Source organism: Ursus maritimus, unplaced genomic scaffold (genome assembly GCF_017311325.1).
Source record: "Ursus maritimus isolate PB19 unplaced genomic scaffold, ASM1731132v1 scaffold_35, whole genome shotgun sequence".
In the NCBI taxonomy this organism is placed as follows: Eukaryota; Metazoa; Chordata; class Mammalia; order Carnivora; family Ursidae; genus Ursus; species Ursus maritimus.
This window is the reverse complement of record NW_024426119.1, coordinates 18,919,402-18,943,805: the sequence shown is the minus strand read 5'-3', so window position 1 is coordinate 18,943,805 and position 24,404 is coordinate 18,919,402. Positions and strand designations below refer to the sequence as shown.

The following is a 24,404-nucleotide window of genomic DNA, read 5'->3' as shown; positions in this document are numbered from 1 at the left end:
ATTTCTGACAATTTGGTTATATCCATATCCATCAGTTCTGTGGCAGAGGCCACAGACTCATTATCTTTTCTTTGCTGGGGGGGATTTCTCCTTCTCATCATTCTGATGAGGAGAGGTTCTGGGGTTGCCCAGAGCCCAAATTATGGACCAGGACCCAGACTCAATACACAAGAAACAAATAAACAAATCAAAAAATGGGCAGAAGATATGAACAGACACTTTTCCAATGAAGACATATAAATGGCTAACAGACACATGAAAAAATGTTCAAAATCATTAGCCATCAGGGAAATTTAAATCAAAACCACATTGAGATACCACCTTACACCAGTTAGAATGGCAAAAATGGACAAGGCAAGAAACAACAAATGTTGGAGAGGATGTGGAGAAAGGGGATCCCTCCTACATTGTTGGTGGGAATGCAAGTTGGTACAGCCACTTTGGAAAACAGTGTGGAGCTCCCTTAAAAAGTTAAAAATTGAGGTACCCTATGATCCAGGCTTTGCACTACTGGATATTTACCCCAAAGATACAGATGTAGTGAAGAGAAGGGCCATATGCACCCCAATGTTCATAGCAGCATTGTCCACAATAGCTAAATCATGGAAGGAGCCGAGATGCCCTTCAACAGATGACTGGATTAAGAAGATGTGGTCTATATATACAATAGAATATTACTCAGCCATCGAAAAGAATGATTTCTCAACATTTGCTGAAACATGGACGGGACTGGAGGAGATAATGCTACGTGAAATAAGTCAAGCAGAGAAAGACAATGATCATATGGTTTCACTCATTTATGGAACATAAGAAGTAGGAAGATCGGTAGGAGAAGAAAGGGAAGAAGAAAGGGGGGGATATACAGACGGGGGAATGAACCATGAGAGACTATGGACTCTGGAAAACAAACTGAGGGCTTCAGAGGGGAGGGGAGTAGGGGAATGGGATAGGCCGGTGATGGGTATTAAGGCAGGCATGTATTGCATGGTGCACTGGGTGTTATAGGCAAGTAATGAATCATGGAACTTTACATCAAAAACTAGGGATGTACTGTATGGTGACTAACAAAATAAAAAAATATTACTTAAAAAATAAAAAATAAATAAAATTTAAAAAAAAGTAGACACATATCAATAGAACAGAACAGAAAATCCAGAAATAAATTCACAATTTTATAGTCAATTAATCTTCAATGAAGCAGGAAAGGATACCCAATGGAAAAAAGACAGTCTCTTCAACAAACGATTTGGGAAAACTAGACAGCAACACGCAGAAAAATGAAACTGGACCACTTTCTTACACCATACACAAAAATAAATTCAAAATGCATTAAAGACCTAAATGTGAGACCTGAAACCATAAAAATCCTAGAAAAGAATACAGGCAGTAACTTTTTTGACATTAGCTGTAGTAACTTTTTTCTAGATATGTCTCCTGCGGCTAGGGAAACAAAAGCAAAAATAAACTATAGGGACTACATCAAAATAAAATCTTCTGTACAGCAAAAGAAACAATGAACCAAATTAAAGGCAACCTATGGAATGGGAGAAGACATTTGCAAAAGGCATAACCAATAAAGGGTTAGTATCCAAAATATATAAAGAATTTACAAAACTGAGCACCCAAAAAAACAAATGATTCAATTTTAAAATAGGCAGAATACATGAATAGACATTTCTCCAAAGAAAACATACAGATGGCCAACAGGCACATGAAAAGATGCTCCACATCACTCATCATGAGGGAAATGCAAATCAAAACTACAATGAGATATCATCTTGCACCTGTCAGAATGGTTAAATAAAAAACACAAGAAACAACAGGTGTCAGTGAGGATGTGGAAAGAGGGGAACTCTCTCGCACTGTTGGTGGGATTGCAAACTGGTACAGCCACTATGGAAAACAGTATGGAGATTCCTCAAAAAGTTAAAAATGGAACAACCCTATGATCCAGCAATCACACTACTGGGTATTTACCTCAAAAATACAAAAACACTAATTCAAAGGGATACATGTACCCCTACGTTTACTGCAGAATTATTTACAATAGGCAAGATAGGGAAGTAGCCCATGAAATCTTGCTATTTGCAAAGACATGAATAGAGCTACAGAGTATAATGCTACGTGAAATAAGTCAGACAGAGAAAGACAAATACTGTATGATTTCACTTATATGTGGAATTTAAAAAACAAAACAAAGGAAAAAGATGAGAGAGAGAAAGAATCAAACAAGAAACAGATTTTTAATTATAGAGAACAATCAGATGGCTGTCAGAGGGGAGGGGCATGGAGAATAGATAAATGGGTGATGGAAATTAAGGAGTGCACTTCTGATGAGCACAGGGTGATGTACGGAAGTGTTGAATCACTATATTGTACACCTGAAACTAATATAACACTGTATGTTAACTGGAATTAAAATAAAAACTTATTTAAAAAAACAAGTAAATATAAAAACAAAGTACATCATACAATGGTATACCACTCAGCAATAAAAAGAATACATGTACTAATATATGCAACCACTTGGATAAATATCCAAAGCATTATGCTAAAGAATCAAGCCCAACCAAAAATATATATATATATATTTTTTTTTTTTATTTCAGTTACATGGCATTCTAGAAAAAAAAAACTATAGGGATAGAAATCAGATCAGTGGTTACAGGGACTTGGAAGTAGGAAAGACTACAAAGGGGCAAAAGAAACTTTGACAGAGTGGAAATACACTATAACTTAATAGTGGTGATTTTTATATGACAACATAAATTTGGTAAGACTCATTAAACTGTAAATTTAAACATAGTGACATTTGTTGTATGCATATTATATCTCAATAACCCTGAATGAAAATAAAGTGTATAAAATACATAACTTCGTAGTTTCTTAACATATTTTCTCATAAAAGGAAACACAAAAATCCCTACAAGAAACTCTGCACCTTAACCATTTCCTATTTTACATTGGCTCCATTTCTTTATACTGTTAAAAGAAAAAATATACAGTTTTCACATAAAAAAGAAAGTTATGGGCATTAGAAGTTCAATATATGTATGTGCCCATAAATGAATCATATTTAGCATCTTTCTGAGATCTTTTCCTCCAAAATTCTCTTATACCATAACAAACAAATTTTTAAAAGTTGCAACATTTTGTATTGTTATTTCTCCACAAATCTGGGTTCTAGAATGCTATTTCAATTTGCACAACTCTAAGAAAGACATACTAGAATTGTATGCGAGTGCATTCCCACAACAACAAAAAATATTTCCGGTGGCTGAGATCTAGGGCAGAGGGGAACAGAGAGAGGTTTCATATATCATATTTATTCATACTTGGGAATGCATGGTTGACAGAGGATGAGAAAAGAGTTTTAGATATGACAAAAAAAGAAACAGGAGAGTTTAGAATCCCTTAATCTCTGGCCTCTTGTAGATTTAATTATTTTGTAGAGAGAGAATCCTAACATAGGCAGTCCAACACATCTTTTCTACTCATGCTGTGACACAGCTGGCGAGGTAGGATGAAAGCATATTAATTCACTAACTCTTCATAATCAAATAAGAGGCTGAAAAGAATGGAAGAGGTGATACTGGGAATTCAGTATCAATACTGTTTTTCAAAATAATGCAATGGGAACCCTCTTATCTGATGTAACTGGGACCAATTGGTAAATGAACAAAATAAAAGTCAGTAAAAAGGAATCATACAAAGTGATGTATTCATTAAAATTTTTGTTTTAACTTGAAACATACGAATCCATATCAATTCACCAATCTTTTGATGTAGAACCATGGTCTTCACTTTTAATATGATAGGAACTAAAATGGTCTGATAGCAATATTTATTAGCAACTTGCCTTTAGCAAGTATTTCCAAAACTTTCTTTTTTTTTTTAAGATTTTATTTATTTATTTGACAGAGACAGACAGCCAGAGAGAGAGAGAACACAAGCAGGGGGAGTGGGAGAGGAAGAAGCAGGCTCCTAGCGGAGGAGCCTCATGTGGGCTCGATCCCAGAACGCTGGGATCACGCCCTGAGTCGAAGGCAGATGCTTAACGACTGCACCACCCAGGCGCCCCAAGTCTTTCCAAAACTTTCAATTGAACTTTCAGAGAAACAATTCTCTTTTCACACTTATAATTCTTTGGTTTATATAACATTTAACTAAATTACATAATTACAATAACAAGTACAACTGGTATTAAGAGCTTCGGGAACAAACACAACAGACTCGTGGGAAGCATATAACTCAACTGGCAGGAACAGAGAATGCAGAAGTTTTATATAATCATTAGTAGATGTTGAAATTTATCAAAAGCTTGTGTTGCATTTATCAAGATAATCATGAAAGAAATCTTGTTTAGTCAATTAATATAGTGAAGTACACTGATAGAATTTCTGAAGTTAACCATTCTTACTTGACCTGATATTTGTAATACACTGATGGACTTAGTTATATATGTTATTTGGGATTTTCACATGCAGGTCATAAGTAAAGCGGACTTTTAATTATCTTTCCTTATGCTGTGTTTATCTGGCTTAAGGTCATACTAGCCTAAAAAAGAAAATGAGTTTGGAAGTTTTTCTCTTTCTTTATTTATAAAACTTACATAAAACAGTAATTTTCTTTCACCGAAAATTTGGTAGAACTCTCCCATAAAGCCATCTTTGTCTAGGACTTTTGGGGATAAGGTTAACATTTCCCACACCTTGAAACCCAGACATGCTCTTTGTTCAGTGTTTCTGAATTTGTTTGCTTATTTGTTTTTCATTAGTCTGCCAGTCCCACTGACTTCCCTCTGATATCTGTGGCAATTTAGCATTGGTACGGAGAAGGAGAAAGCAACCCAGGCTGAGTGAATCATCTTATCAGAATTCAGAAGTCTCCCAACAGGACTGGAAGGTCTTTGAACACTTACTGTTCTTGGCTAGTCAGTATTCAAATTAAAGAGCACTGTAAAGACTCACTCATCTCCCTCCTTAGTCTTATGCAAGTTTTCCCTCTATTGATAGTTGGGTTTTCCACAGCTTCAAAAACAGAGAACTTGAGTGGGACATTCAAAGGTTCCAAATGTGTACTCAGAGCTATGAAAAGAAATAATAGCATAGAACCCCCCTATTCCCAGAATCCCAGTAGCAAAGACCCACTTCTGTGAAAGACCCTCCTGAGATACAGACAAATAAGATAATTCCTGACCAAAGACAGTTTTATTTCCTTCTATTAAAAGGGAGAGCCACTTAGTGCTAAACTTCAAATAGTCCCTTCCCCTTCATGTTGAACACTGGAGTTTCAGCTTTCATCTTCACATCTGAAGTTCTGATTCACTAACATTCTAATGAAAATTTATAATAGTTTTTAAAGTATATGTAATCCAGGTATCAGCTGGCATTGACCTATTTCTTAATATCTAGATAAAGGTAGATTTAAATCTCCGTGTTATGAATTGTAGAAAAACGCAGTGGCATCCCCAGGATTTCTGCCCATTTTAGGGGGGCAGGGGCGGTGATATTCTCTAATGGCTGCCTCTGCTTCTCTGCCTCTGCTGAGTGAATATTGAGATCAGAGGCCCTCTCATTATTCACTCCCAGCCAGCTCAACCATGCTCTCTCTGTCTTAGTTGTTCTTGTCCTTAATTTCCACCCAGTGTACCCTCCAATCAAGATATTTTGAGTGAATAGAAAATATCACTGAAGGGTTCTTTGTCTTGGGGGGGGGGGAATCTACATTGCAGCAACAGAAATTATTTAACAATTCAATAAAAGATATTTGTGTTGCTAACAACATGGATGGAACTAGAAGGTATTATGCTAAGTGAAATAAGTCAGTCAGAGAAAGACAAATACCATATGATTTCACTCATATGTGGAATTTAAGAAACAAAACAAATGAACGTAAGTGAAGGGAAGGAAAAATAAGATGAAAATTGAGAGGGAGGCAAACTATAAGAGATGCTGAACTCTAGGAAACAAACAGGATTTCGGGAGGGGAAGTGGGTGAGGGGAAGGGATAATTGGGTAATGGACATTAAGGAGGGCACTTGATGTAATGAGCAATGCGTGTTACATGCAACTGATGAATCACTAAATTCTACCCCTGAAACTAATTATATATATATATATATAATTATAGTATATTATATATACTACAATATATATACTAAATTCTACCCCTGAAACTAATTATATAGATATAATTATAGTATACATACTATATAATTATAGTATATTATATATACTACTATATATATAACTATACATATACTAATTATAGTATATATATAGTATATACTATAATATAAAATATATACTACATATATATGCTAATACATATAATAATATTCATATATATAATAATTATATATATGTGTATATATATATATATATGGTTAGCTCATGGTAAAGAAACTAAAAAAAGAAAAAAAAAGATATATGTGTTGCTAAAGGTCTCTTGGCTATTTCCTTGACTTGGGCACAAGCCACCCTCCATATTATTGCTTCTCTCTCCTCTTTCCCCCTTCTCTTTTGTCTCTCCCAATACCCTCAGCCCCCTCTAAATCCCTGTTTGTTTCTAAGGCACACCACTTCAGTTATCACAAGTTTGCCTTGGCTCCTGCAGACCCCCATGCCTCACTCTATGGTCTCATGTTTGCTTCAAGTAGCTTATCAAGGTATAAAAATATCTTGCTCTCCTAAACATATCTATAACTATATCTCAAGAGGTCTCAATTAGATCAATTTCACAATTTGGATACATCTGTTCTGTGAAAGTAAGTAATATCATTTTTTCTCTTTCCTTCATCTTTCCATCCACTCTGTACTTTTTCCATCCATTACTTCCCCATTTAGTGTCCTATATCCTGCCCTTGCACGCCTCCCATTTTAAAAACTAAACTGTTATATAAACTTCTATGTTGCATTTTCATACTTCCTTGTTTGCACTCTGTCTAGCTAATAGGTAAATGTTAGCTGATGCTGTGTTAGATGCTTTCTTTTTCACTGGGGTATTTACATTCTAGTAGAACAGCTAGGACCTTGCCGCACTGACCAAAACAAGTAAAAATGAGGACTTCTTAATCTTGAGCACAAACCTAAAAACAAGAGTACTCCCTTTGCATTCTTGCCTTTGGTGGCCAACATTGGGCATAAAAGGTTAGTCTTCTTATAAAAAGGAAATATGATTTCAAGGAGTATACAATTAAAAGAAAAAGTGAACACATGATATAACTGGTTTCATACTTAGAATCTCAGCATCTTAACCAAAGGCACCTTGGTTAGGTATGCAGCCCAACGGTCTCACAACCAAGGAGAATGGTCCTTCCTCAAGAGAAGGCCTGGAGAAAAGGCTCTGCCATGAGGCATCAGAGTGTGTATTACCCCCTAGGAAGTGGGGTTTGCTCTCCATAGCACCCCCTCCCCAGCAGGTAGTTACGTCCCCTTCCTCCGAACTTACCCAGCTCATTAGCTCTTCATCGACACTCCTTTACAGCACTTCCCCTTGCTACCTTCTGTTACAGTTATTTACCTTTACACCTTTTCTCCCTGTTAGAAATTAATTCCCTGAGGGCTTTGGTACTTGCTTTTCCCTCAGATAATGTTTTCCTGATCAAATGTAATCTTGTCAGAGAGTCCCTCCCTGACCAGCCTATGTAAAATTAATACATTCCCCCATCACGTCTCTCTTCATTCTCCTCTTCATTTTTATTCAGAGCTCTTATCTCAAAGAACCTAGCATTTCTTAAGAACCTAGTAATTATTTTTAAAGGGAGGAAAAGGAAAAAATGGTGGTAGGGAATGAAAGAAGAGAGAGAAGGATGAATGGAGGGAAGAGGAAGGGAAAGAGGAAAGAAGGAAAAACTAAATGGCTAAAGAATGAATAAATAAACAGGTTCTATTTAAGCAACTCTAGGAAATTATGGGAAAGACTGAAAATGTCATTAAAACCAACTGGTACAGGGAGGAAGGCTCAGATAGTGGCTTATTTCCTTGGTAGAGCCATTTACTGCAGAAAGACAAGATGAAAGGAAAATTACTGTAGGAAAATGCCATCCTACAGGCTGGCCAAGTGAAATATTAGATGAACTTAGGCATTAGCACTGTTTGGCCAAGAGCCACAGAGCTAACTGTTACTTGTTTGAGTCTCTTAAGACTGCACCATTAAAACTTGCATTTTTAATATAATGAATAAACATCTGTGAGCCCCTTAATTAGAGGATGGTCTAGCAAATTAAGAAAATTACTTATTTAAAAAGAAGAAATTAAGACATGGAATCAGTCCAGGAAATTATTCAACTGCCTCTCTATAGGACCAACTCATATTTTCTCCCTGCCTCTTTAAACATCTTTTGGCCATAAAACCACTCCTCTTCAGACCCATCTGACTCTTCAAGCTGACAAGCCTTCATGTTCCACCATTAGGCACATATAAAGATGGGTTTATTCCCTAATGAACAACGGAAGGGCACCGAAGGTGCCAATGAGATAGTAAAGTACAGTGACTGAGAGCTCAGGATCTGAAGTCAGATTCCTGGATTCAGATTCTGGGTCTGTCTTATTTGATGTGACTTTGGGCAAGCTACTTAACCTCTTAACTCTCAGTTTTTATCAATAAAATATATGATAATAATACCTGGGTCATAGTGTTGTAAAAAATATGGTATATGCAAAAAATATGGTATATTGTATAAGCAAACCTAGTGTTATAATGGTGTATTTAGTCTAGTTCCCAGAAAATAAGTGTTTCATGAATGTTAGTTCTTTTCTATCTTGTTTGTATTTGTCCTTTTTCCCTCCTTTGACAGGATAAACTTCTTTAAAAAAAACTATGTCTTCTTTCTCCTTGATAAGGATTCATTTTAACTAATAAAGTGTTCTAAAATAAAATGTGTGTACTCACTTTAGGGGAATCCCTTCATCCCCAATCAGTAATCTCCACTTACATTTTCCTGAAGATAGCATGCAGTTGTGAAGCTGTTAGAAAGATCTCACGAATTTGCAGGTGGTTAGTATGCACCTGTGTGTTATTTTCAGGTAATATTCTGATTCCTAACATCTCTTTGTCTATTTCTCTCTTTTTCTCAACCTTGCTCTCATTTTCTATTTCATTCCCCTACTCCAAAAAGTTACATGGATATTTGCAACCAAACTCTTCCACTAGTTTGTTTTATACTCATATTTTCTCATAAAATACAATTGCCTAATTATGAAAGATAATGTGATTTCCCAAGGCAGGGTCTCTGGTCTCTTCACCCCTTCCACTTCCTAAAGAGTCAAAATTCTGCTCCTCTTATTAGCAGGAATGGGAAAAATGCAGGGCAGACACCTTGCTCTAGAATACTGAAGTCAAAAGGTGAGACAACAGTGCTGACATCCTTAACCTTGGTCTGCAGTTCTGACTGAACAAATCAAAGATTCTTTCTTGCCCTTGTTGAACTATAAGAAACCATTCTATTATGTCCACCAACTTCAGCCCATTCGTTTGTCCTGCTTCCATGCGCCAGATTCATCTGGGGATCACACTGTGGTAGCAAGAAAGAATCTCCCATCCACCATAGTGCCCATTTACAACACTGCAATCTAGGGACTTCCTGTAGAAGGAGAATCAAGAAAGATTAATAAAGGAGAGTGGCACCTGGGTGGCTCAGTCTGTTGAGCATGCGACTCTTGGTTTCAGCTCAGGTCACGATGTCAGGATCGTGAAATCAAGCCCCATGTCAGGCTCCATGCTCAGCGGGAGTCTGCCTGGGATCCTCTCTCCCTCTCCATTTGTCCCTCCCCCCTAAAATAAATAAATAAATCTTTAAAAATAAAAAAGAAAGCTTACGAAAGGAGAAGAAAAACTAATGGAAGTCTGCACATGTCAAAAAAAAAAAAAAAAGACTCCCAAAAAACTGACAAACACAACGCACTGGTAAAATTACAAACTTGAGGATTCAGAAAATAAAGGCACAGTTACTTTCTAAAGAACAACCACATTTGGCGATTGCTGAGATAATTCCAGTTTCAATGTATTCCCTGTGGAGAAAAAAATCTGGGTTCATCAAGCAGAAATGCTCCCTACATCTTCCATATTTAAAAACTTAGATTTACTTGAACTTTTAAGTTCACCATCTGCCAAAAGTTTAAGTCTGTTTTCTTATAAAATCAAAACCTGGGTTTCAGCTGGTATTAATAATATATCTATATTACCCATAATTGCTTCAAGCTTCATTTTGGCATGATTAAGGGTAATCATAATCCTTTGAAAAGTTCATAGTTTATTCTGTTTAAAGCTACTGTTAGAATTAATGCATTTTCATTTTTCTACCTTCCATTCAATTAATCTGAAATCAAATATGCATTTCTTTTGATTGTGTCAACTTTTATCTTTCATCTCATATACCAAAGTAATAAGTTTGAGTGTCTAGCAGAGAGGAATAGATTTATGTATTTTGGTTACCAAATCCTATAAAAATCCTTAAAATATGCACAATGGTATCACATTTATGCAAGGTCATATGTAAAGTAGCTTCAGCCATCTGGGTTGAAGCTAAGAACCCTTCAATTGAAGGTCAAGGTCTCTGGTACAAAAAGTAGAAGTTGCTTGTTACTGCTGTAGCAGCCCAATAGAAGTGGTCTTCTATTGCTTCTTTACTGCCAACTAGCCACAGCTGCAAGCAGCCAAAGTCAGACACACTCTGCCAAAGGCGGTGGGGAGGAGGAGCTGTAGGCACCAGTACCCCCAGAGACATTCTGCTTTCAGGTATCTTCTCACACTACTAGTCTTGCCTATTTCTTTATTGTTCTGCCACTCTTGACTTCCTTGGAAATGGTGACAATTTCTCAATAAGTCTTTTTTCCTACCTGAAGTTAAAACTCTTGGCTCTACTCATTTCTTATTGCATTTTCAAGACAGCCCTCCCAAGCCTTCAGGAGAAGGAAGCGGCCAAAGAATGAAGTTATTGGTGTTACTGCCTACATAGTATATTTCTACAAAAATGCCAATTAATGACTCCAATCCCCCCCACCTCCCCAGCATTCAGCTTTCTTTGTTGAAGGACTGTAGTCAATTCTATCTACTGTGGATCTTACTTCCAAAACCAAAGCATCTGTCATATCCCCCAAATCTTCCAAGCTTCCACCAAAAGGGAAACCTCTCTGGTTCCTGCAATCAGCTTTCCTCTACCTCTATTCTAAACCACTCCACTCAATGTCCCAGCCTCCCAAAAACAATATGCAGATTACCTAAGGCCACTGAGCCTGAAAGCCTCAGGGTTTGTCTTTTTTCTTCTTTCTTTGTTTAATTAATTTATTTTTTTCCTTCAATTCCATGTCCCCCTATTCACAATACAGGCAAAGGGCCTGGGCCAGGTTGGATATGGGTGGATTTACTCTGCCTCCTCTTTCCATACAATCGGTGTAAGAATAGCCTGTGGTAAGAACCCTGAGGTTTTGGGCAACTCTTGTCCTAGATCTCTAAAATTGAAACCTTGCTAAGTGGCTTCGGTACACTGTGTTACCCTGTGTATCAATGAACCATGTACACCCTAGAACATAGGTCTTGTGGTAGACCTACCGCATGCAGGGCAACACCCCTCCCAGAGCATCTATAAGATACTAATATCTGCAACAACCATGCCTGAAACAGGTTTAGGGGCCCTGCGAATAAATGAAGCAGGGGGACGATATAAGCTCCCCTGTTTCACAGCCAACGACTCAAGCCACAATAGGCTTTCTATGGCTGCCCTTCTGCATAGGCCCAGACTGAGCACAAAAGTCTGACACAACTGGTATCCAGTGATTATTAGTAAAAAGATGCACCCAAAATGGAATTCTATTAAGGATAAGAATTCAGATTTAAAGAGCTTACACCAAGTCTCAGTCATATGAATCCAAAGACAGAGGTCCCCTTTGTATAGCAATCTGACCTATAATGATTTGATTGCCTATAGAATACAGCACTCTGAAATACAGTAAAGGATATCTTTGGAAATTCATTATAAAACAACCTGTATTAAAGCATTTATAGCTAGAGAGTCGAAATGTGTTAGGTTTTCAGAGCAAAGTACAGATATGCTTTAGGAATGGAGGAAATTTACAAAAAGTCCTAAGTTTGACATTACTTTATTCCCTTTCCCATTTCTTACTGAATCAGGAGAAGGGAATAATTCAAATTTCCTTGACTTTTTATATTCATGTATATGTTCCATAAATTATCTTTCTTATACTTATTTCACAAGTAAACTCTTAAGATAAATTCTCAAAAACAAACAAATCTTACTGTATATCTCTTATTTGTTTTTCCCTGTTCTCCATCCTTCTTCCTGCTGCTTACTCTGGGGGTCAAATTTTTATTTTCTCAACCTTTTCCTTTATGGATATGCTCAATCTCTGTTTCAGCTGTCTTGCCCTAACCAACATATCTGCCACTAATTTTACATGAATAAATTACCTTGCAACCATCCTGTTTTAAGTCTTCTGACTCTTCTCAAAATAAATTATTCAAAATAAATTATTACCCTGAAGAACTTGAGTCCAAGAATTCATTGAAGTTATATGAGTGAGGCTTTATAAATTTTTAACTGTTTCAGAACAGGTGAGATTAGTTTAACTAAAAGCAAAGTATAGGTGAATTCAAAGGGGGGATGGAGCATTTCCTGCTTAAGAGCACTTTTATATTGCTATAACAAATTTGAAAGTCCTGACATAATTACAAGCTATTGCTTTTTTTTGATAATATAATATACAATATTTTAAGTTGTTTTTACTAGATGCTTTCACTAGCAGTGAAAATTGCCTACTTACCCAGTGAGCTGTAACCCTGATGCATTATCTGAAGAGAGAAATCTGAAACAATTTCAGTAGACAACAAATATCAGAGGCCTAGAAATGTATTGGACCAATGTGTATGTAGCGAAAAGGGGGAGAATTCCTAGGGCTAAAATAAAGAGGTTTGGCCATGTGACTGAAGCAGGTGCCCTGGGGGAGTAGGGGTGGAAGTGGGGAGTGAAGGAGTTGGGAGAACCCAAGCAACCAACCGGAAAACCACTGAATATGTTTTCCAAACTCAGTCAGCCTCCACTGCCCCAGCTTCCTCCATCTCCCCCCTCCTTCCTAACTTTTTCCAACTGAGGTCTCTGAGAAAGGACAGAAAAGACAAGAGTCAATCTTAGTATCCAAAGACACCAAGGGAAGGAACAGGAAGGAAGAGGAATAATAAGATTACCAATCAGTTCCCCCAAAGAAGGGGAACAAAGTAACAAAGCACCCACTCGAACTTCTGAAGGAAGATAGGAAGGAAAGAATGGAGGAAGGGAATCAGAATTCCAGAGAGAAAAAACCAGATATTGCATAATCAGCATCTCTTTTATTCCAACTGTCTCCCACAAAGTTAAAAGAGTCAAATTACTTCCAAAACCTGATCTTTGAATAAATTAACTACTTTACCATCACCGACCAGGCAAACTGAAATATATCAGGAAAAGTATACCAGGAGAATGTGTGCACATTAGGTTGTAGAAGCTCTTTGTAACTGATCAACAGCCAGCTTTGAAAACTTTCATTGTGTAGAATTCAGACCTAAAGATGAATTTTTCCACTTCCACTTTTTAAAATTCCATTGTTCTCCTACAGAATTAGTGAGATAAAAAATGTTGTGTACCTTTTTTTTCCTCCTCATCGAAAGCCTGGTTAACAGACTTCTCCAGCCCTTCCAAAGTTATCGCAAATAGCCCAGTGCCCTCTACTGGCGTTCCCACCACACTGCTTCTCTAGCCCCTGCGGCTACTTGGGTTGTTTTTAAACGTTCTGTTCTGCAGCTACAGCTCCGCAGATAAATTAGTGGCTTAAGAAAAGTGCTGTTTGGATTGAACACAAATCATTTGACAAGCAGAAGGAGAAATAGGTATAATGGACTCTAAAATCAAGCAGTACAATTATTTATGGCAGGGTCAAGGATTATGTCATTGCCCTCTTTCAAAAAAATATTCAATTTGATTTTTTAAAAAAACAGCTTTGTTACATGTCTGAATTACCATTAATTGTGGATTTACATGACTGGCTTCAGAAGCAGACAATGAACTGAATCAAGTCTAACCAAAGTGACCCAGCAAGCAGGGGAGTGATGAGAGACCATTCTGCTAGGCCATTTGGAGGGAACCTAATTTTCTCCAGATTTACATCCTCTTAGTTCAAGATGGGAATGGGCTAAGGGAGTCAGATGCTATGAGAAAACAAAGCTCCTTGAGAAGGACAAGTTGAGCACTTCCAGAAAGCAACCCTTTCAAACTTCTTGAGAACAATTTCTTGATAGAACCCTACAGTCCTTAATCAAATGGCTTTTTAAATGACATTATAGGGTGACCCATGTCGGTGGGGAGGTTTTTCCAATAGGAGATTTTGTTCTCCATGCAAAGGTTCATTTTATCCTCATATGTGAAAAACTCAGAACCTCCATATTTGCTACCAAAAACTAGCAAATAATCCAAGAGTAATTTCAATCTGGTATCTATGAGGTCTCCCTATGATAAAGAGAACGGACATCACCACAGCCCCCTGCTCTATTCTGACTGGTCCATTCCTGGGCCTAGAGGCTTTATTAAGTTACATTCCCTTGCAACACAAGATATCAGGAAATGGTTTCTTTTGCCACTAAAATAGTGAATTGTGGTCCTGCCTCAGCCGTGTTGAGTCATTTATGTGCCAGGAACTGGACAAGCATTGGAGGAACAGAAATAAATAAAACACAGTCTCTACCCTCAAGGATTTCAGTCAAGTCAAATACAAAGACAAGTGAACATAATTAGAATATAACACTGTAAACAGTAATAAAAATATGCACAAAGTAGGAGCAAAGAAGAGAGGGTTCTAACAAGATCCATGATTTCCAAGTCATAGTTTGTTTTGTACCCCCAAATTCATCATTTTCATTCAGTGAGGATTTGGAGACCATCTGGATTCCTCTCATACATTTCTGATACAGGTTGCAAAGGGAAGAGCTGATGATAAATACATTAGCCAAAAATATGCCAAAGTATGATTTGCTCGTAACCAGAGAAGCATCCAACATAAATAGCAAGCTACTCAACAACGCAGAAGAGGGAGTTTCAGAGAGAGAATGGTAGGCTATGTCAGATAGAGATTAGGTTGAGGAAAATTCAAACTGAAAGAACGGACTGCCGGATTTGGCTGTAAAGAGGTCACTGCTGAGTTCAAGACAAACCGCTTCAGTAGAGTGATGAATACAAGAAGCCAGGCTGAAAAAGATGTGTTTAAATAGGAAATACAGCAGTCACAGATAGTATTATAGGTGCAGTTACCTTAAGTGAATGCCATGGAAGGTAGCACAGGGAAGCATCTTCCTCAGGGACAACAGCCCTTCCTATATGCAGTAGAAGTAAAGAGCATGGGCTCCCCAGTCATAGAGATCTGGGTTCAAATTCTAGCTGTGCCATTTAAAGTAATTTCACTCCAAGTGTCTATAAAATTAGATAATCACAATCCTTACCTCGAAGAAAAAGTACCTAGAGAATAAACACTCATTGTGGAAGCTGTAAAGAAGTCAGAGAAACCACCATATTTCTTCAATTCTAAAACTCATATTGTAATATTTCTGAAATCAGGGTGCATTATAGTTAATTATCAGCATTTTCCCTTAGCAGCACATAAAATAATGACTCATCGAACAATCAATGGCATTTTAGTATTTAATGAGAGGGTTAGTCCCTAACCCTGGAGCAGTAGGGAAACTAGCCTAGCTTTATGCAAATTAGCTTACAAAGAAATGTTTAAATGAATGTTGTTCTTAAATTCACAAGGCCTTAAAAAAGTCTTCTGGGGTCCTTCCTTCTCATAATACAGTTACAAACAGTGGCAGCAACATCACCTGGGATCTTGTGAAATGCAGAATCTCAGACCCTACCCCAGATTTATCAAATCAAAACCCTCAACTTAACAAGGTCTCTAGGCAAATTGTGTGTATAGTCAAGTTTGAAAAGCACTGTTCCAGCATTTTTTTTTTTAAGTGGAAGATACTGGTATAATTGGAGTTTGGATTCATTCCTCAACTACTGACCAAAATTGTATTCGTTCATTAAAAATATAATGGCAGGGATGCCTGGGTGGCTCAGTTGGTTAAGCGTTTGCCTTCAGCTCAGGTCATGATCTCAGGGTCCTGGGATTGAGTCCCACATCGGGCTCCCTAATCAGTGGGGACCCTGCTTCTCCCTCTGCCTGCCGCTCCCTCTGTTTGTGCTCTCTCTATCTCTAGCAAATGAATAAATAAAATCTTTAAAATATATATATAGTGGCAAACTGGGATGAAGCTGATTCTTTAAAATCTTTCAACATTTATGATGTATCTGGGGATTAATATAACTACATGGAAAGCAAAATCTCTGGAAATCCCATGCCATTAATACCAAAGTTGGGGAGATGGAAAATAAAGTTTCACTTGAAAAAAAATTTTTTTTCTTCTGTAGCACTGCTGAATTTGGTATTTATACGATATTCCAGAATGACACATTTGTACTGTTGGCCAGGGGGAGTACCATCCAGAGTAAACACTTATTATACACAAGGATTGAGCACTTAAGGACTCCACTTAACCTGGCCTGACCAACCCAGGTGAACAATAAACTGCCAGATGTTTGATTGAACATCACACAATTAGAAATACTAGATTGCTATGAAATTCGTTGTTTGGTGATATCTACTGTAGGAAATATAAATCATTAATATGGTCTTTCATGATGCCCTGATTAAGGATAATATTACAATCATGACCAGAGGTAGTGCAACTTTGATTATTCTATTATCCTCTGTGGTGGGTTCAATCAAAAGGGAATGTAAAATTAGAAAGGATAGACCTGAAATGGAACAGTTAATCCTCCACATAGAGAGTCTGGATTGGCTGCCAGAATGCAAATAGCCAGAGTGATGAATGTGAAAAGATCAGCAGTCCCGATAAACCCCTGGACACTGTTACTTTATAGCGCAAATAAATTAGGTTTTCTATAATTAATGTAGGCAAGAGGAATTGGATTTGAGACTTTTTTTTAATCTTCTTGGTTTTATTACATTGAGTAGACACATGTGCTCTCTCCATAGTCCCCAGGAATTTGTTGTCCATCCCCAGCTTCTTGCTACAGGGTCCCTTTGCCAGCTGGTCAGGACCTAGCCAAGCCCACACAGGCTCTTTCTCACCCAAGGCCCATCTCTGCTCCATGGAAAATACTCACACTCACTTTTCTTTGCCCCAGTAAACAATGGGGTGCAGGTTAATCTCTAGGCAGTAACCTTTCTGTTGTCCCCAACAGCAAAGCAATCTGTTCTTTCAGATTCCCTGGGCAGGAGTCACATCCCTGTTTCCTATACCTGGCAGCATCAGTGGACACATTGTGAGCCCTCCAAGTAGAGCTATCTCCACTGTGAAAGCCCTGTGTTGTCTTTGGCTCCCCCAGAAGCAAACACTGAAACAAGGATTCAAGGTCGAGTGGTTTATTTGGGAGATTAGCTCAAAAAACACTGATAGAGGAATGGGAAGCCGAGGTATGGCTGGCACTGTGATGCATCCAAATTCCCTCAAGAAGGAAGGCTGCTGGGGTTACCAAAAGAGCCTCAGCTATCAGCCCTCTTTGGAGATTGCCTTGGCTAAAGAAAATTGCCTCTCCCAGGTTAGGTTTCCTTCTAGGCACAAGTCACACCCAGTGACTAATCACTGTGGAGTTAAAAATGCCCAACCTTCTTCCCCAACTCAGGATGACTCTGAAGGGCATTCCAGCTCTGGAGCTCCCCAAGGGGTCAACGGAGGCCTCTGTTTGAACTACATTATAGTCCAACTTCTCCCTCTGCTACTCTACTTCTCTCCCCTCCCTTCCATAGGTATTGATCCCAAAAGAACTCTTAATAAACATCCTGCATGCTAATGAACCCAATCTACAACTACAGGAAAAGGAAGGAAGCCAACATAGGGCATATTATCAAGCAATTTACCACTATGAGTAATTAGAGCTCAATCACACCAGAAAACTTTGAGAAACAATGTGGACTTTGTGCCTCACAAATATCCCACCTGAGGAGTAAAGGTTCTGAGGTATTCATTGTTTAAGGACATAATTCTTCTAAAACTGGCCTGTCCTGTGCACATCAGAGTAGGCTGCAGCCGCCAGAGCCGCCCTCAGGCAGAGTCATGGGGCTGGTGCTTGGTTAGGAGTTGGGCTGGAGCACACAGAAATGAGACGTGCCCATGGGATATGCGTAGGCTCTGACAGCGTCCACTTCTAGCCACCTGATCCAACTTAGGCCTGAGTGGAATCATCTTCCCAGACTAAGGATGCTACAGAAAGAAAAACCAGATGTGGAAGAGCACTAGAAATACCTACCGCAATCAGGAAGGGATTTGGGCTTGGAACCTGAAGAGTGACCATATATCAAACATTTATTGAATAAATAATACCTGCCAGACATTGTATTTGGCTGTTCTCACTCATGAACTCATTTAAACTTCACAATAATTCTATGAGGTGTTTTTTACTTAACATATCAGGAACTGAAGTTTAGAGGAGAGAAACTTCCGCAGGTTAGAAGCTTAATCCCAAATCTGACACAAAATTCCACATTCTCTTTTTTTTTTCTTTTAAGGTTTTACATATTTATGTGACAGAGAGACAGCCAGCGAGAGAGGGAACACAAGCAGGGGGAGTTGGAGAGGAAAAAGCAGGCTCCCAGCAGAGGAGCCCGATGTGGGACTCGATTCCGGAATGCCGGGATCACACCCTGAGCCGAAGGCAGACGCTTAACGACTGCGCTACCCAGGCGCCCACAAAATTCCACATTCTTAACCAGACGACACTCTTCTACTTCTCTAGGAGCAAGAAACAGATTTCTCAAAAAGAAAACATTGTTGGTGAGACTGGGAAGCAAAAGGGTACTAGCCACAAAGATAAATATCTTTCACTTTTGTGAAAAGTGAAGATGTACATCTTCTTTTCCCCCTGCAAGCAGCCAACATGAGTGGGAGGTGTAAAGGGAGAAAAATGTAACGCCATAACAAGAATTTAATGGTACAGGTGAAATTATTTTATGTTTTAAACTGTCAGCATTTTGATTTATTCCAACTGCTAGCATTAGGCATTCCAACTTCTGAATTGAGATTGTGTTTGCAACTTAAAGTGACTATGGCAATGTTATTACCTGAGAGTAACCAGAGGGTCATAGGTTGGCTGGAGCTTTCGTCCATGGATAGGTGCAGATTATTCCCACTCAATAAATTTCATAAGGAAGCTGGGAGACAAAAACAAAGTTGTGTCTCAATCATAGGCCACATCCCACACATCATGCTAGTTCAAATTACCGGTCACGCACTGACTATCCTATAAAATTCACATTGACAGTCTTCCCAACTTCTAAGAACTATAGAAATAATTGCTACTACAATAACTATGTTACATACCTGGGTTTCATTTACAAATCTCACTTTCTTTTTTACCTTGAAAAGAGATTTGCGCGCGCTGCCATTTGTCTAAATGGATAGTACTCTCAACCACTTACTTCAAGATCTAGAGAATGATACAAGAGGAAGTGGCAGAAGCTGACTAAATACAGCAAGCCAAGACAAAGGAAGACTTCCCGCCCCTAGCCACAGTCTCCAGACTTTAAGAGGCATCTGAGGCACCACAAAGGCTCCAAGAGAGATCTGTTCCCTTCTTTCTCCTCGGGCATTAGACTATGAAAATTCTTAAATGTTCCCTTATGATAAATGGTCAATTGTTAGGCATTGTACCAGGATTGGGATTTCAGCCTAAAAAAAAAAAAAAAAAAAAAGAGAGAGAAAAAATTTTCCACTCAGGACCACAAAACCAGAGGGAAAAGTGGGCGTGTGGGATTACAGTGAGCTGGTAAGAACAGAAAGAAGAAAGAAACATCAAGAGTCAAAAGGACAGAAGTAAAAAGTAGCAAATTACTTTCAGGAAGGAGAACAAATAAGATAGAAATAAAGGCAAAGATTTTTTAATAAGAAATAAACTGTAATTCTAGAATATAAGTAAACCAATATGATAATCTGTGAAGATTCTGAATGCTTCTCATTTCCTTTTGGAATCCTATTTAACTAATAGGTCATGGCTCACAGTTTATCAGCTGTCCTTTATCCATTTAAAATAATCCATGAGGAAATGTTAGCTCAAGACTGTTAACAATGTCCAAACAAATAACACCTCAGAAGCTAATCACCTTGGACGAAGGGGAGAATGCTCTCAACTCCACTATGGAAAATTGCTAATCTTATGATGCCAGTAAGAACTTCGCAAATAAGAGAGTGTTTCTTCCTTACGGCACTGGGTAAAACCTCACCATTTATCTACATAGAAATCTGGGACATCTGGCTACCCTAACCTCGTCTACTAGGCAAAGCATAAATTACAGGCAGGGAGCTATGAGCAGTAAAAGGCAAAAAGTTATGAAAATTTATGGCCTTCCAAACAAAACCAAGAGATGACTTCTAAATATACTGTTTTATTTTTAGATCCTCTTCCAGCCACCTCTCCATCATGGTTTGAATTTAGGGAAAGACAAGTTTGACACATCTGGTCACTTATAACTAAAGCTCATGGTTAAAACAGCATTCAAAAACAAAGTGACAAAAAATCAATTGCTCCCAATAAAAAATACTATTATCAAAAGATTGCTTTTTTATTAGAATTTTTTTAGGAAATTGGTCCTTGGTCCGGATGTTTTTCTGAATCCTACAACTATTGGCCCATGCATAAAGAGATCAGAAGTAGATGATTAGAGGAGTAGTAATAGGTAAAATTATTTTATATTTCAAGTTATCAAAGGAGAAAAAACATTATGAATACTGGAGTGGGAACAAATTGCAGAACTGGATATATATTGCGATTACTCTTTCAATAAGTTCTATAAACTATATATATAGTATACACATATATAGAGAAAGAGAGAGAGAGAACTGATAATGGCCTGGAAGAATACTTAGTAACTCTAAATAAAGATAATCCCTAATGTGCATATTTCTGTGTGCTTGATTTTGTTTTTTTAATAAACTCTATTTTTTTAATTTTTTAAGTCAACTAAAATACTTTTTTTTTAAGATTTTATTTTTAAGCAATCTGTACACCCAATGTGGGGCTTGATCAAGAGTTGCACACTCTACTGACTCGGCCAGGCACCCCAAAAATACTTCTTTAAAAAATCTCCTCCTAAGCCTTCCCAGCATGCAATCTTCAACAATTTTTTCCCCAATGGTGAAAACAAGACATACACACAGTTTATGGAGAAAATCAGACAATGTATTTAAAGTACCGAACACCATACTTAGCCAGCAGATGCTGTATGATCAAAGGCCACTAGTGTCATTCATTGGCTTATGACACTTTCTAAAACCAAAGATCCAAAATTAAAATATATATCTATTTTTAATTTTTTTTAAAGAATTCACTGCCTGTGCTCTGTTTTAGGATTTTTATGGTTTCAGATGTCACATTTAGGTCTTTAATCCACTTTAAGTTAATTTTTGTGTATGGTGTAAGAAAGTGGCCTAGTTTCATTCTTTTGCAGGTAGCTGTCTAGTTTTCCCAACACCATTTGTTGAAGACACTGTCTTTTTCTCACTGCATATTCTTGCCTCTTTTGTCAAAGGTTAATTGACCATATAATCATGGGTTTTTGTCTACACTTTCTATCCTGTTTCATTGATCTATATGTCTATTGTTATGCCAGTACCATACTGTTTTGATTACTACAACTTTGTAATATAACTGGAATCTGGAATTGTGATACTTCCAGTTTTGCTTTTCTTTTTCAAGATTGTTTGGCTATTTGGGGTCTTTTGTGGTTCCATACAGATTTTAGGATTTTTTGTTCTAGTTCTGTAAAAAGTGCTGGCTCCAGAGCCTGAGCCATCTCATAGTATGCTATGTTCTCTCTCCATTGTAAAAGTCTAGGATACAGCTAATGGGGACTTGACCAAGACAACAGCAGATGGTACAGAGATGAGAGGACTGATACGACAAGTATTAACAAATTAGAATTTATAGGATTTGATCTCAGTTAGATGTGAAGTGTAAGGGAAAGAGACATAAGGATGATAAGTCCCAGGTTCCTGATCGGTGCTGTAAGAAGTATGTCTGTGCTATTCCATAACAAGGGGAAGATACAAAAAAATGGAAACTGGTGCTAGATTATGAATTCAGTTTTGTACATGTGATAGGTTTGAACTATCTGGGGGGATATCAAGTTTCCCATTAGACAACTGAGTACACAAGTCTAAGCTCAAGGGAGAAGACAGGGCTTAACAGGACTATTTAGAAGTAATCAGCATATAAGTAGAGATGAAATTGTGAACATGAATATAATCACCCAGAAAGAGTGAGCAGTGGGAGGTTCCATGTCTTAGTGCAGATAGGCAAAGTGGACTCCAGTACCCTAAGGAAGCCCTCTGTCAAAAAGAAGCAGGAGCAAGTTGTTGGGAATGTGTATCAAAACTGCAAAGAGAATCTGGTGGATCATCGACATTTTTGAATAGAATGATAGAACCCCAGGAAGTATCAACATTATAAGGGTGGTCAGAAGCAGAGGAGTTGAGTCAGCAAATGAAACTGACAAGCAGCAGCCAGGGAGACAAAGGAGAAAACTGTGATAGAGGAGTCAAGAAATGAATTTCAAGGAGAATGAAGTAGCTAATGGTATCAAATGTAGCAAAGAAGTCCAGAATTCTAGCAAGTTCAGGAGAATGTACATTGAATTTGATAATGGAGCTCACAGTGACCTTTGTTGGGTAATAGGGGAGTGTTAGGGATGGGGAGGGGCGTTGAAGCCTTGCAGCAGTGAGTGAATTGGCATAAGAAAATTAGAGATAATTTAATTATCTTGAGTAAGTTGGCAGTGATAGAGAAGGGCTTTAGAAAGGTAGGTTTAAAGGGTTACATGGCTGAAGGAGAGTTTTAAAAAGACCTTAAGGCAGTTAAGGAAAAGAAAGAAAATAGAAAGTAGAAAATAATAAAGTTAGGTTACAATCTTAGAGAAAAAGTAAGATACGGGAAGAGAGAAAACTCTTCCATTGGCAATGGAAGGAAGCATGGTGAGATAAGTTTAGATACTAATACATACATAGATGTGGGGACAAGAAAATGATGGAATTTGTGTCTCATGTTTCAATCTGTGTCCAATTCTCTTTCCACTGTGTCTTCTACTGTCATTTAAGTTCTAATGTTTGGGGCTGTTTCATATTCTACTTGAGTTGGATTATTATATGAGAAACAGTTTCCAAAATTTTATTTGGTATAATGGTGTTCTCATTAAAATTCAATAAATGTCAAAGAAGCAGACTGTTATAAACTCAATTATTATTAATGGGATTCATTATGTAATACAAGATTGTTTTACTAAAACACTTTTTTTCTCAAGATTCTAATTTTCATTTGATTTGTAAAGGTTTTCATACATACATGAAAATAAATAGCAATTCACAATATTATTTCAAACTGGACCACTTTCTCACACCATGCACAAAAATAAACTCAAAATGGATAAAACCTCCATATGAGACCTGGAACCATAAAAAATCCTAGAAGAAAACATGGGCAGTAATTTCTTTGACATTGACCATAGCAACATTTTCCTAGGTATGTCTCCTCAAGCAACAGAAACAAAAGCAAAAATAAGCTATTGGGACTATAACAAAATAGAAGTTTTTGTACAGTAAAGGAAACCATCAACAAAACAAAAAAGCAACTTACTGAATGGGAAAAGATACTTGCAAATAACATATAAGATAAAGGGTTAATATCCAAAATAAGGAATTTATACAACTCAACACCAAAAAAACCCAAATAATCTGATTAAAAATGGGCAAAGGGGGGCGCCTGGGTGGCACAGCGGTTAAGCATCTGCCTTCGGCTCAGGGCGTGATCCCGGCGTTATGGGATCGAGCCCCACATCGGGCTCCTCTGCTGGGAGCCTGCTTCTTCATCTCCCACTCCCCCTGCTTGTGTTCCCTCTCTCGCTGGCTTTCTCTATCTCTGTCAAATAAATAAATAAAATCTTTAAAAAAAAAAATGGGCAAAGGACCTAAAAAGACATTTTTCCATAGAAGACATCCAGATGGCCAACAGACACATGAAAAGATGCTCGACATCACTCATCATCAGGGAAATGCAAATCAAAACCACAAAGAGATACCACCTTGTTAGAATGACTAGTATCAAAAACATAAGAAATAACAAGTGTTAGCAAGGATGTGGCAAGAAAGGAACCCTCATGCACTGTTGGTGGAAATACAAACTGGAGCAGCCACTGTGGAAAGCAGTATGCAGGTTCCTCAAAAAGTTAAAAATAGAACTACTCTATGATCCAGTAATTGCACTACTGGGTATTTACCCCCAAAATACAAAAACACTAATTCAAAGGATG

General features: G+C 37.8%; 1 non-coding gene across 1 annotated transcript; it reads right to left on the bottom strand.

The window, feature by feature from the left end:
- Positions 1-11,305: 11,305 nt before the first annotated feature.
- Positions 11,306-11,429, bottom strand: LOC121100255. Its single transcript, XR_005832009.1, has one exon. It is a non-coding gene; the product is annotated as a small nucleolar RNA SNORA51 (small nucleolar RNA).
- Between the last annotated feature and the right edge of the window lie 12,975 nt (positions 11,430-24,404).